Here is a 14,097-nt window from a genome sequence, read left to right on the forward strand (position 1 = left end):
GATAGTTAGTGGCCCCTTGGGTAAATTTAGGTAAATATATACGTAAATAAACACCATCGCTTCTCAAATCTTGAGAGCGACAAGAGAAGCCATACACTATCTCCTAAAATTACGTAGGTAAACAAAAAATGTAACATATTTGTAAAATACAATTTCGGTGCTAACTGAACAAGTTGAAAAAACATAGTTTTACTTCGAAATGTACTAATTGTTTAAGAAAATTCGACGTAAATAAGCAGCAAGTGGTCACGGATAGGCTCCGATATGCCAGCGTTGTGATTAGCTACAGCTGTAAGATGAAAAATTCTTTGATTTCTTTGATTTCATTTATTACCTAGGTTGCCTAGCCTCGCCATACTACCTTACTCCATTGTACTCCTGGCTTTGCCTGTGTCTCAATAATGCAAATTATTACTTACAGTGTACCTGAGAGTACCTGTAAGCCCCTTGTAAGCTACCTCAATTTTCTTTTTTGGTTCATTTTGTGTTTGTATTGTATAGTCTTGTTTATATATTTTTCCCCCTTTTATATATATCTTGTTAAGTTGTGCATTAAAGAGTGTAAATTTACCTTTAATAATGAGTATTACTTACAGACTTTTGGAATGACAATGGGGATTCCTTTATCGCCATTGCTTTCAAACTTGTACATGGAATTCTTCGAAAAGAAATTTGTTTCAAAAATAATTCCTGGAATCATTCCATGGTTTAGATATGTTGATGATATTTTGTGTATATGGCCTTCAGATGTAAACACAGACGAATTTGTAGCCAAACTTACTGACCAAATCACCTCTATAAAATTTACTATGGAGACTGAAATTGATAAATTAAATGTTTGCCATTCCTAGAATGGCAAACATATATATATATATATATATATATATATATATATATATATATATATATATATATATATATATATATATATATATATATATATATATATATATATGTCGTACCTAGTAGCCAGAATGCACTTCTCGGCCTACTATGCAAGGCCCGATTTGCCTAATAAGCCAAGTTTTCCTGAATTAATATATTTTCTCAATTTTTTTTCTTATGAAATGATAAAGCTACCCATTTCATTATGTATGATGTAAATTTATTTTTATTTGAGTTAAAATTAACGTAGATATATGACCGAACCTAACCAACCCTACCTAACCTAACCTAACCTATCTTTATAGGTTAGGTTTGGTTAGGTAGCCGAAAAAGTTAGGTTAGGTTAGGTTAGGTAGGTTAGGTAGTCGAAAAACAATTAATTCATGAAAACTTGGCCTATTAGGCAAATTGGGCCTTGCATAGTAGGCTGAGAAGTGCGTTCTGGCTACTAGGTACGACATATATATATATATATATATATATATATATATATATATATATATATATATATATATATATATATATATATATATATGAATGATATAAAAAATGTTTGTGTCTGTTGGTGAGAATAAAAAACTAGAACAAACATATCTTAAACTAGGCAGAATATTATTGGCAATAAAACTCTAATAAAGACGTCAATATCCTGACGGCGGGAGTGATGAACAAGCAGCTCACCACAACAGGAAGCTATATATCACAGGAGGCGCTGTGATAGCAACTCTTGCTAAACGTATGGAGAATATCACAAGAGGGGATATGATAGCAACTCTTGCTAAACGTATGGAGAATATCACAAGAGGGGATATGATAGCAACTCTTGCTAAACTTATGATAAACGTTTCGGACTTGCAGGCAATATGGTATTTCCCGGAGCCACGTCGACCAGCACGACGAGTCACGACGTACTGGAGCCTTCATGCTCAGTACCCTGGGAACCCCCAGCCCAGTGGAACAGCCCACGACCATGGTACCACCCGACCACCACATGGTACCAGCGTGTGACCCCCCCGACCACCACGGGGTACCAGCGTGTGACCCCCCCGACCACCACGGGGTACCAGCGTGTGACCCCCCCGACCACCACGGGGTACCAGCGTGTGACCCCCCGACCACCACGGGGTACCAGCGTGTGACCCCCCCGTCCACCACGGGGTACCAGCGTGTGACCCCCGACCACCACCTGGCACCAGCGTGTGACCCCCGCGACCACCACCTGGTACCAGCGTGTGACCCCCGCGACCACCACCTGGTACCAGCGTGTGACCTCCCCGATCACCACGGGGTACCGGCGTGTGACCCCCGACCTCCACGGAGTATCAGTGTGTGACCCCCGACCACCACGGAGTATCAGTGTGTGACCCCCGACCTCCACGGAGTATCAGTGTGTGACCCCCGACCAGCTGTATTTATGAGGGTGTCCAGCTGCTGGAGATTACAAATTTATTGATTGATGAAGATTAAGCCACCCAAGAGGTGGCACGGGCATTAATAGCCCGTAAGTGGTAGATTTTTTGTTTAATAAATGTATACAGTGTGTTGAGGTCGCATTTAATCGTCAGACTGTTATCTAGGGGAGGATACTGCTGGCCGGTGTTCATGAGGGTCTCCAGCTGCTGGACACCTTTTTTGACCAGAAGAGTGGCAGTGTTGATGGCTTCAGGGTGGTTACTGCAAGATTCAGGAACTCTTAAAGTTCTTCTAAAGTCTTTGGTTGCTTCACATTCCAGGTGATAGTGAAGTAATGGCTTTTCTGTGACAGTTTGGCAGAAGATGCATTCCCTCTGTCGGGGTTCACCAATCTCCCAGTTGCACCTGTAACCTAGACGTAGTCTATATAACCTAACTGCTATTTCCCTGTGGATTCCTTTTGGGATATTTAACCTTTCTAACTTGGTGGCCTGAAGATTCCATGTTGCAGAGGGTGAACCTTCTGCTACTCTCTGGTGTAGATGGGCTTTGTTGAGGTGTGAGAGTTTTTTAGTGATAGTGTTTTTTTATGTTCTCTAGGCTGGGTTGGATTGTTTTATGTATCACTGGATGACGAGTTGCCAATTTAGCAATTTCATCGGCTTTTTCATTTAATGGGATTCCAGCATGGGATGGAATCCAGTTTAAGGCTATGTTGAGTCCTTTGCCTTTAGCGACTGCTCCAAGATACCAAATGTGGTATTTATTTCCACATTGTCTTTCCACTGTTTTTTTTTACTAATATTTGAAGTGCAGCTTTTGAGTCTGTGTGTATGATTGCATTTTAGTATTTTGTGCAATCACATATGCGAATGCCGATTACAAATTGTCTTGCTGCGTGATATGTACCCGAAGATGAGTTGAAGGTGACGAGGTGAAGGTGGTGAGGTGAACGGTGTGAGGTGCAGAAGTACCTCACTTATGGATCCACTGTATCTTGTCACTCTGGTGTTTGCATGATCTAGTTTTTACGGGCTCACCATAGCCCGTGCTACATGGACATTTCGTTCTGAGTAGCTAAATCTAAAACAACAACAACGTTTGCATGATGGCTGGTGCAGTATGCTGTGTGTTCCGTCGTGTTCTGGCAGAGTGTAATGTGGTGGTAGTTAGTTGTTGACGCCTGGCTTAGTTTACTTAATGTATAATGCCTCGCCCATGTCCAGTCTTGTGTTGTCGCTGTATCTGTCGATTATTTTGGTGTTGTTTGTATGTCTGTTTGTGTATAGAGATTATATGTTCCTTAATAGGGCCTTGCTGCTTGTGCATTGTTAGGCGCCTTGAAAGGGATGTTGTTGTCTTGCCTATATACTGAATTCGTTGGGGCTGACAGTCTCCAAGTGGGCATGTGAAGATAGACGACATTCGTCTCTTTCAAGGGGTTTGTTTGGTGTCAGGGGTGTTCTTGATGAGGGAGTGGGTAGTCTTCTTGCTCTTATAGTATATTATTCATTCAGTCTTCTGGTTGGTGTCAGCAAGGGTCACATTTCTACCAATAATGTTTCTCAGAACCTCTTGCGCTTTGTGAGCCATGGGGAAGTTCCTGTAGAATATAATAATAGTAGGGACCGATGAAGTACTGTTCTCTTTTATGTCTGTAGTCGCATGGCGGCTAACCTTCCTATTGGTGATTTCCTCGACATATCCATTAGAGTATCTATTACTGATTAGGACCTGCCTTACTCAACCAAGTTCCTCGTCAACCTGCTTCCAACTGGAGCTGTGTGAGGGCGAGGTTGACATAGGCATTGACAACACTCCACTTGTACTGTCAGGGTGCTCACTCTTAGCATTAAGACACATTCCCATGTTAGTTCCCATAGTGTAGACTGCAGTGTTAAAGCCATCATTCCTTTCCGAGACCATTAGTAGTAGTAGACATCCTGCAGTCTTGGAAGACTATTGAGCTGCGCTCTGGTTGCCGAGACTGGAGTGTCCTCTCCAGGGCGCAAAGCCTGGGTAGGTCGATATGGAGGAGAAGCTGTTACCCACGCAGCCGGGTAACTGTTGTTCTGCTGCACTGTTTCCGAGACTGTTTCCAAGAAAAGTAGTCTAACGCCACTCCTAATCTCATAAGTAAATCTTAACACAAAATTTCATTCAAATATCCTCTTTAGACGCAGCAAGTGCTCAGTATCAGGAATCTGCAGGAATATCTCATCAAAATATCTGCAGTATAAACTCGACTTTGACACATGTCAACAGGGACTGTGCTCGAGGGTGGGGAAACACACTGGGCCTGGCCACAGTCTGTGTCGGAAATTTCGACAACCATTATTAACAACTGACCTGCTTAATTAAAATAGTTAGGTCAGTCCATTACTAACAATACTATTATTACTAAATTTGTTAAAGGAGAGAGATTCTCTGGCAACAATGGGAAGGTATTCCATCAACCACATCAGCCAGTACCTAATATTTCCCTTCATAAAATTAAAATACTTCCAGTTTTAAATTGAAATGTTAAAGAAAGCATTCATTAAATACTAGATATAATATTATGTTACGGTATCGACACTTTCCTTGGAGTATGGAGTGGCGATTTCAGCGCCATCTATCGGTCGGCACTCCAGTTCCCCTGGTATTGGACGCTATATGTGGACAACGCCATCTATTGGTGGTGGCATGGCAGTGATGAATGGCTCCTGTTTCCTGCCTTAATCAGAAAGAGAAGTTGATGTGGATGACATCTGGTGGGTGGCGTGTCACGATCACCGCCATCTAAGTTGTGCTACAAGCATAATGTCAACTCCCCGGTGAATGAGTGTTTCCTCATGGTTTCCCCAGTTTCTCCATCTAATTAAAGACGTTTTTATGTCCACAGAAGTGATGTGTGGAGGTAAATATACTGAGGAAGGCCGTTTACCATGGGCAGTCTACAAACCCTTAGCTTGGTCCTGCAAGAGGAGTATGTAGCCGCCGTCGATCGAAGCAGTGTTCAATTAGCTGCTAGTATACACAGTGTTGAAGATTAGCGTACCCCAGGATTATTAAGGGTTACAGTGATGTGCCTAGCGTGAAGTGCTGCTAGCAAGCTGCCAGGGGTTAGCTACCCCTGTCAGCGTGTGGCTACAGCCCTCTGCCAGTGAGTAGCTGGAGAGCGAAAGGTGGGGTGTAGGCACATCATGATACTGTGTAGGTGGACATGCCCGTGTAGAAAGATGAACTCGCCAGTACGAGTGGATAAGGTACTGGGACTTTGTAATCACTGGAGTTGGTGAACACTGCAAACTCATTTGTGTCCTGCGTGAAAGTGCAGCCCGTCCTCCAAACAAAGATCCAAAAGTGATTCCGTGCACCCGCCAAACCCCCTGTTTATGAATGATAAGCGGTTTACACACGACTCACAACTGCTGACATTCGAACACTTCCGGAACAAGTGCTTCACTGACGAATTTTGTTCGAATCACAACGCTATAAATGCTTCACCCACGTACTACAAATACAAATAATCGCCAACAGAACCTAAACTCCTAACCTAACCTATCCTATCCTATGCCTATATATACACAATATGCTAATATATTATAATATTAATTTATCCTTGAGAAAATTCCCGTTTTGAATGAACAGCATGTTAAAATTTATGAATGCGTCTGTGGGGTCGACCGCTGAATGTAATGGACTTGAGTCGAGGACGGGTTGGAAAGTGACACTGTTGTACATAAGTGTAAATATAGCTTACTTTAATATATATAGTGGTGAAGGGAATCGTGTCTTGTTTATCCCCCTTTTATTTATGCATTGCACTACTACCAGCCCTTGAAAGCATACTACCGACTTAGGGTAGGATACTATAAAAGAGGTTATAACATCAAGAACCCGGTTACTGGCCCATAGTGGCCATAACATAATAAATACCGAATGAATACTTAAAAGGTTTTCCTCCCCTAGTTGATAATGAAATCAGCTGAAAATTAGACGTATCCAGACAGATTTAAATTTTGCTAGAAATTACTTTCTTAAAATTATATCTTCCATTAAGGATCTGCCCGAAATGCTATGCATGCTAGTGGCTTTACAAGAATGTAAAACTTCAAGTCTCTGTACTCTCATCAACCCAATGTACCTTCTTGAATATAAATAAATAAATAAAAGATGGAGAGGAGGAAGCGGCAGGGGGGGGGGGGAATGGGTGGACAGCCAGCATTAAGCACATGCTTCTCGAGACAGATGTACCGCGGCCCCCTAAACATCCCATCCTCCGAATAGACAGCACATTTTAATATTAAATGTAATAAGTACATTCCTGACTGTATGCATAGTACATAAATACTTAATTGTGTTGTTACATTTACCTTCCCATAGATTCTCCTAATTTTGTGTAAATATACTGAAAATTTTTAGGTTAAAATTTTCGTGTTCAAGTCTATATTTAAAACTTGTGTATATAAAGAATATCTTTTTCAGTTTTATTAAACAAAAGAGATTTTATACAAAATTTGAAAATACCCTGAGTTACGTTATAATTTATTGAAAGACTTTACTTTTGTTTTATTAGTTTTATAAAATTGTAATATCAATATGGCTATAGGTTAAGTACTAATTGTAATTAAGAAGCAATAAATGCTATTTGCATGCTTGTCCTCCTACACTCCCAAGGTTAGGTTAGGTTGTGGTTTTCTATGCAGCTTTTCAGGTAAACTCTAATATTCACAATATTTTGATGCGATGCTGGCAATTAAGTGTATTTATGTACTATGCCGATAGTCAGGATTGTACTTATTACATTTAGTATTGAAACGTACAGTCTATTGGGAGGATGGGCTGCTCGCTACATTAGACGCCATAGTTGTGCCCTCCATAACTAGCAGAGGACACACATGAGCGAGTTCTGCAGAAGTTCCACAAACATTGGTAGGCTTTTACCCGGTTATTATTTAAGCTAAGTGCTCACAAATGCAAAAGTATAATCGGTTAAGCTGTGAGCTGCCTAAACAAACTTGGTGAGCCTTCATTGTCAAATTAATCCTCTCTTTCTGCTCATATGACCCTCGATTGTTAAGAGTATTACCATATAAATTTTTCGCAGGTAGTCTCGAGGAAGTGGAGATAGCAGCAACGAATTCTTTCCTACCCGGACGTGTCTGGACACCGTAACATTTGGGGATATTCTCTGAGGCTCATTAGTTCAGGACGGTTGCATGATAGGGGGAATCTACAGCTAAACTCTGACAGCTAAGCTGCAGTTTTCACTTATACTAAACCATTGGTAGTTAACTAACTTGGTAACATTCTGTAGTTTATTATTATTATTTCCAGAATTTGGGATATAAGCTACGAATTCATAATAACCCCCCCCCCCAATATGTGTAAATGGTAACACCCAGCAAAAGATCAAAATATTAATACAGTTCACTCATTAGAATAAATAAATTCAACCAATACCTGCTTGGGAAATCTCCCCCAGTCTGAGGTGCTGTCACGATGGCGTCACACCAAATGGCCACGATAAGACGGTAGTGAAGCAAGTCTGTGTTTCCTGTTGCGGGCGCTGGCGATGACGCTGAGCGGCGGGCGTGACACTGTCAGTCTATCGCGACACTGTCTCCTCGCCACACCTGCCTCTCCTCGCCACAGCTGCCTCTCCTCGCCACAGGTAAGTTGCTGCCTCTCTTATTCATAACTATAGAGTCAAATACACTAATACCTGAACTAAACTAATGCCAAACACATGCATAGGGGGAAATTCTGAATTGCATTTTCAAATAATTTTCAGTGCTTTGTAAGACTAATCATAATGTTGACTATTCATCATATCGTAAGTGCTCATCATCATAAGGGAGACATTACGCGTCGCCTCTATCTACACGCAGCAACTAATTTAATTATTGCTTCCATTTGTAATATAATAAATAAAAAAATATGGTGAGTTGAACCATGTTGTGGTGGCCCCTGACCACGGTGTGTTGACCCCTGACCGCGGTGTGTTGACCCCTGACCGCGGTGTGTTGACCCTTGACCGCGGTGTGTTGACCCTTGACCACGGTGTGTTGACCCTTGACCACGGTGTGTTGACCCTTGACCACGGTGTGTTGACCCTTGACCACGGTGTGTTGACCCTTGACCACGGTGTGTTGACCCCTGACCACGGTGTCTTGACCCCTGACCACGGTGTCTTGACCCCTGACCACGGTGTCTTGACCCCTGACCACGGTGTGTAGACCCCTGACCACGGTGTGTAGACCCCTGACCACGGTGTGTAGACCCCTGACCACGGTGTGTAGACCCCTGACCACGGTGTGTAGACCCCTGACCACGGTGTGTAGACCCCTGACCACGGTGTGTAGACCCCTGACCACGGTGTGTAGACCCCTGACCACGGTGTGTAGACCCCTGACCACGGTGTGTAGACCCCTGACCACGGTGTGTAGACCCCTGACCACGGTGTGTAGACCCCTGACCACGGTGTGTAGACCCCTGACCACGGTGTGTAGACCCCTGACCACGGTGTGTAGACCCCTGACCACGGTGTGTAGACCCCTGACCACGGTGTGTTGACCCCTGACCACGGTGTGTAGACCCCTGACCACGGTGTGTTGACCCCTGACCACGATGTTATAACCTCTGACCACGATGTTATAACCTCTGACCACGATGTTATAACCTCTGACCATGATGTTATAACCTCTGACCATGATGTTATAACCTCTGACCATGATGTTATAACCTCTGACCATGATGTTATAACCTCTGACCATGATGTTATAACCTCTGACCATGATGTTATAACCTCTGACCATGATGTTATAACCTCTGACCATGATGTTATAACCCCTGACCATGATGTTATAACCTCTGACCATGATGTTATAACCCCTGACCATGATGTTATAACCCCTGACCATGATGTTATAACCCCTGACCATGATGTTATAACCCCTGACCATGATGTTATAACCCCTGACCGCAATGTTATAACCCCTGACCACGATGTTATAACCCCTGACCACGATATTATAACCCCTGACTACGATGTTATAACCCCTGACCACGATGTTATAACCCCTGACCGCAATGTTATAACCCCTGACCATGATGTTATAACCCCTGACCATGATGTTATAACCTCTGACCATGATGTTATAACCCCTGACCACGGTGTTATAACCATTGACCACTATGTTATAACCAATGACCACTATTACACACACAAATCACAACAGCGCCATGTATCAAATGAACAAATCCATAAGGGCCGTGACGAGGATTCGAACCTACGTCAGAGAGCATCCCAGACGCTGCCTTAATCGACTGAGCTACGACATGGTATAAGAATTGCAACCGGATATTCTACTGAATTTACTTGGGTCCTGCAGCCTCTCCGAGACACAAACCAGGAGCCAGATTCACAAAAGCACTTACGCAAGCACTTACGAACCTGTATATCTTTTCTCAATCTTTGGCGGCTTTGTTTACAATTATTAAACGGTTATTGAGCTCCGAAGCACCAGGAGGCTGTTTATAACAATAACAACAGTTGATTGTCAAGTTTTCATGCTTGTAAACTGTTTAATAAATGTAACCAAAGCCGTCAAAGATTGAGGAATGATGTACACGTTCGTAAGTGCTTGCGTAAGTGCTTTCGTGAATCTGGCCCCAGGATTTTACGCAATTCTCAATTCTCCCCATGCACTTGAGCTATGTCAATAGGCCATTTAATTGGTATTCTTATATTATTTTACGGTATTCTTATACCATGTCGTAGCTCGGTCGATTAGGGCAGCGTCTGCGATGCTCTCGGACGTAGCTACGAATCCTCGTCACGGCCCTTGTAGATTTATTCATTAACCACGATGTTATAACCATTGACCACGATGTTATAACCATTGACCACGATGTTATAACCATTGACCACGATGTTATAACCATTGACCACTATGTTATAACCATTGACCACTGTTATAACCATTGACCACGATGTTATAACCATTGACCACTATGGTATAACCCTGACCACGATAATTTTATCCCCGATGCAGATGTTTGACACTTGACCTCAATGCTTAGACGCCTAATCACGATGTTTTGAACCCTTGACCGAGATATTATGACTCGGTCAACGGTGTTTTTACTCCTGAGAACGACATTTGACCCCTGATCACTATGTGTTGACCCCTGGTCGATGTTTTCACTCCTGGCCACCAAGTTTTAACTACTCCTCACAATGTTTTAACCCCTTGATCACGATGTTTTGTCCCTAAACACTATATTTTTATCCCTGACCTAAATATTTTTTTCCTTTGACGATGATGTTTTGATCCCATTATCACAATTTTTGACCCATGATGACGATAGTTTGAACCACAGCCAATGACGTTTCACTCCTGACCCCGAGAATGAAATCACTTACAAATGTTTTGATCACTGAGTCATATATTGACCATTGACCCCAGATATTATGACTCCTGACTACCATGTTTTGACCCTCGACCACGATGTTTAAACCCCTGATGAAGATATTTTACTAGCGATGGGATGTCTTGACCCTGGATTATATAGTATTCACCCCCTAACCATCATGACAAAATACAAATATATATATATATATATATAATATATATATATATATATATATATATATATATATATATATATATATATATATATATATATATATAATATTTGTGACGAGTGAAGAGAATCTGGAATAGAGCCGTGGCTGCTCTGGCAAGCCTTGTGCCAATCGCACATTAATTAAAAAAAGTAAAACATAGAAAAAATTTCTTGTGTCCTCTACAGTGTGAGAGCTGCGGGAAAAAACAAAAAGAATAAAAACTTCAAACATTCATTATAACAAAAACGACTTTAATAATACACCAAAATAATTAGTAATAATTAATGAAAACAAAACCCTTAGACACCTGGCTCTACACAAGATAAAAAAGAAATATATATATGTGAAATTTACGGTAATATCATGGGTGCAAGTAATTCTTTATACAAAAGCTGTATGCGTCTACCGTCACCTGGGGAAGCGAGAGTAGATGTTATAGTTGAGAGCACTCAAAGTGTATATTAATGTTTGGATGCCAATTAATGTTAATCCATGTCTGCTATTTGTAAACAATGCTGTTTGTCGACAAAATCGTATTTTTGCTATTTTTGTGCCATGTTCCCCATTTTTTATTTTTATATTTTCTCAACACAAATTATACTTTAATCTCAATTAGTATTAAGTTTTAATCTTTAGTGTTTTTCCTGCCCGAAACGCTTTGCGTCATAGTGGCTTTAGGCATTGTATGTACTAGCTCTATCTATAAATCCATCAATGCTTGTTTCACACCTTGTATGTATGTACTTTACCTGAGTAAACATTTGAATTTGATTACTGTGTGCTGAACACACATTTAAACTGTCAGTCCTTATTATGTGGCTGCAATCGCAGGGGAGGATACTGCTTCACAGTATTTATGAGGGTGTCCAGCTGCTGGACACCTTTTTTGACCAGAAGAGTGGCTGTGTTGATGACTTCAGGGTGGTTACTGCAAGATTCAGGGACTCTTAAAGCTCTTCTAAGGTCTTTGGTTGCTTCACATTCCAATTGTGATTGGAATGTAACAATCACATTCCAGCTACTACTTCCAGTGAAGTAGTAGCTTTTCTGTGATTGTTTGGCAGAACAATCACAGAAAAGCAATGCACTCTCTCTGTCGGGGTTCACCAATCTCCCAGTTGCATCTGTAACCTAGACGTAGTCTATATAACCTAACAGGTATTTCCATGTGGATTCCTTTTGAGACATTTAACCTTTCTAACTTGGTGGCCTGAAGATACCATATTGCAGAGGGCGAACCTTCAGCTACTCTCTGGTGTAGATGGTCTCTGTTGAGGTGTGAGAGGTTTTTGGTGATGGTGTCGTTCATGTACTCTAGGCCGGGTTGATTTTGTTTTGAGTATCGCTGGATGACGAGTTGCCAATTTAGCAATTTCATCGGCTTTCTTATTTAATGGGATTCCAACATGGGATGGAATCCAGTTTAGGGTTATGTTGCGTCCTTTGCGTTTAGCGATTGCTCCTAGATTTCGTCACAGTTTCACCTGCTAAAAGGTTCCATTGTAGAAATGCAACAACAAATAGAGGGCAGTTATGACAATGGGAAAATTATTAATAGACGCTTACCTGTTCCGGGTGGTTTGTCCTGCAACATAACTTTAATTAACATAAATAACGAAAAATGTAAAGAACAAATCCACAAGGGCCGTGACGAGGATTCGAACCTGCGTCCGGAAGCATCCCAGACACTGCCTTAATCGACTGAGCTTCGACAGGGTATCATCAACCCTGTTTCCCTTGTCTTGTGGATTTGTTCATTTGATGCATCACGTTAGTGTGATCTCTGTGTGTAACGAAAAATGTAATACTTAAATATAGGTTAACCAGATATACTGAAGCTCTTCCTAATGGTTTAGCATAATCGTGGCAGTAATTAGCGACTCTAGCGGCGCACCGCAACGTGACTAGCGGGAGGCGCCTCTGTGTGTGTGTGCTCGTGCAAGCGTGTCTGTGACTCAGGCGGGTCTGGCGAAGACTGGCTTCCTCCCTCCCCCCCCCCCCCCCCCGCTCCAGCCACGCGTCACTTGAACGGTTCTGTTTCTGTCCTCTTATCGACATTTGGAAGGAGGCCTTTATTTTATTTGTTAGTTAATTATATCCAGTCTTAAGGAATACTTTTACTTTCATTTTAGTTCCTAGAATGGTGTTTAAAGATTATTTATTAATATTTGTGCGCGTATGTAATTTGGTGACGTGGTCTTTGTGCTAGTTAGTATTAGTTTTAGTTAACATAAAATAGCAATTGCATATTATTTTAGGGGTTAGTAAATGATGTCGGAAATTCCTACAGCTTTTGAGTCTGTGTGTATGATTGCATTTTGAGTGTTTTGTGCAATCACATATGCGAATGCCTGTTGTATGGCAAACAGCTCAGTTTGGGTTGATGATACTAGTCCTCCCAGTCTCCAATATGCCTGTACGCTGGTCGTGCAAAGAGCAGCGCCAGCACTCTCATATTCTGTGTCCACCGATCCGTCTGTGAAGATGTGGGTGGCTCCTGCTACTGCAATTCTGCTCATTTGCTTTTCTATGATGCACCTTAGGATTGTTGATTCATAAGCAGCCTTTTTCATCGGAAGACCTATTACTATTTTGAAGGTAGGCTCCTCCCACGGTGGGGAAGAAGTGTAGTTTGGGTGTGGTTGATCACACCTCTATCAAGAATCAAGCTTCTTAACTGTTATCTGTTTAGGACATTTCCTGCTCTAGCAGCCCAAGAGTGTCCGTTGATTAGGCCAAGCCCAACCACCAAGGCCTGTACTGGGACTGGATCAGGGGAAATAATTATCTTACTAATAATCGAAGCTGTTCCTTGATATATTCTTTCTTGAAGAGAGGGCAAACCCGTTTCTAGTCTTAGAGTTTTAAGCCTGGTCCACATGGGGGCTCCCAGTTCGGCTCTCGTAGCATTGTGTTGTCGTACTTCAAGTTTTTTCCACTGTTGTTGTGATGGGCTTGTGAGTATAGGTGTGACATAGTCGATCACTGATCTGACTGCCTGCACACAGCATGTGCAAAGGACTTGCAGATTAGCTCCTCCAGAGAGGGAGGTTACCAACCTGAGGATTTCCGTCCTGACCGAAGTTCTCTCTCTCAAATGGAGCTAGTTGTTGTTGTTTTAGATTTAGCTACTCGGAACGAAATGTCCATGTAGCACGGGCTATGGTGAGCCCGTAATTGAG

At 42.0% G+C, this 14,097-nt stretch overlaps 1 protein-coding gene across 1 annotated transcript in view; it reads right to left on the reverse strand.

Moving 5' to 3' along the window:
- Positions 1-7,956, reverse strand: part of LOC123753951 (BLOC-1-related complex subunit 8 homolog) — a 65,994-nt gene extending 58,038 nt beyond the window's left edge. The window contains exon 1 of the mRNA XM_069308090.1: positions 7,747-7,956. The gene's annotated coding sequence lies outside the window, so the exon portion shown is untranslated. The remainder of the gene's footprint in view (positions 1-7,746) is intronic.
- Between the last annotated feature and the right edge of the window lie 6,141 nt (positions 7,957-14,097).

The sequence above is a fragment of the Procambarus clarkii genome, chromosome 6 (genome assembly GCF_040958095.1).
Source record: "Procambarus clarkii isolate CNS0578487 chromosome 6, FALCON_Pclarkii_2.0, whole genome shotgun sequence".
Classification (NCBI taxonomy): Eukaryota; Metazoa; Arthropoda; class Malacostraca; order Decapoda; family Cambaridae; genus Procambarus; species Procambarus clarkii.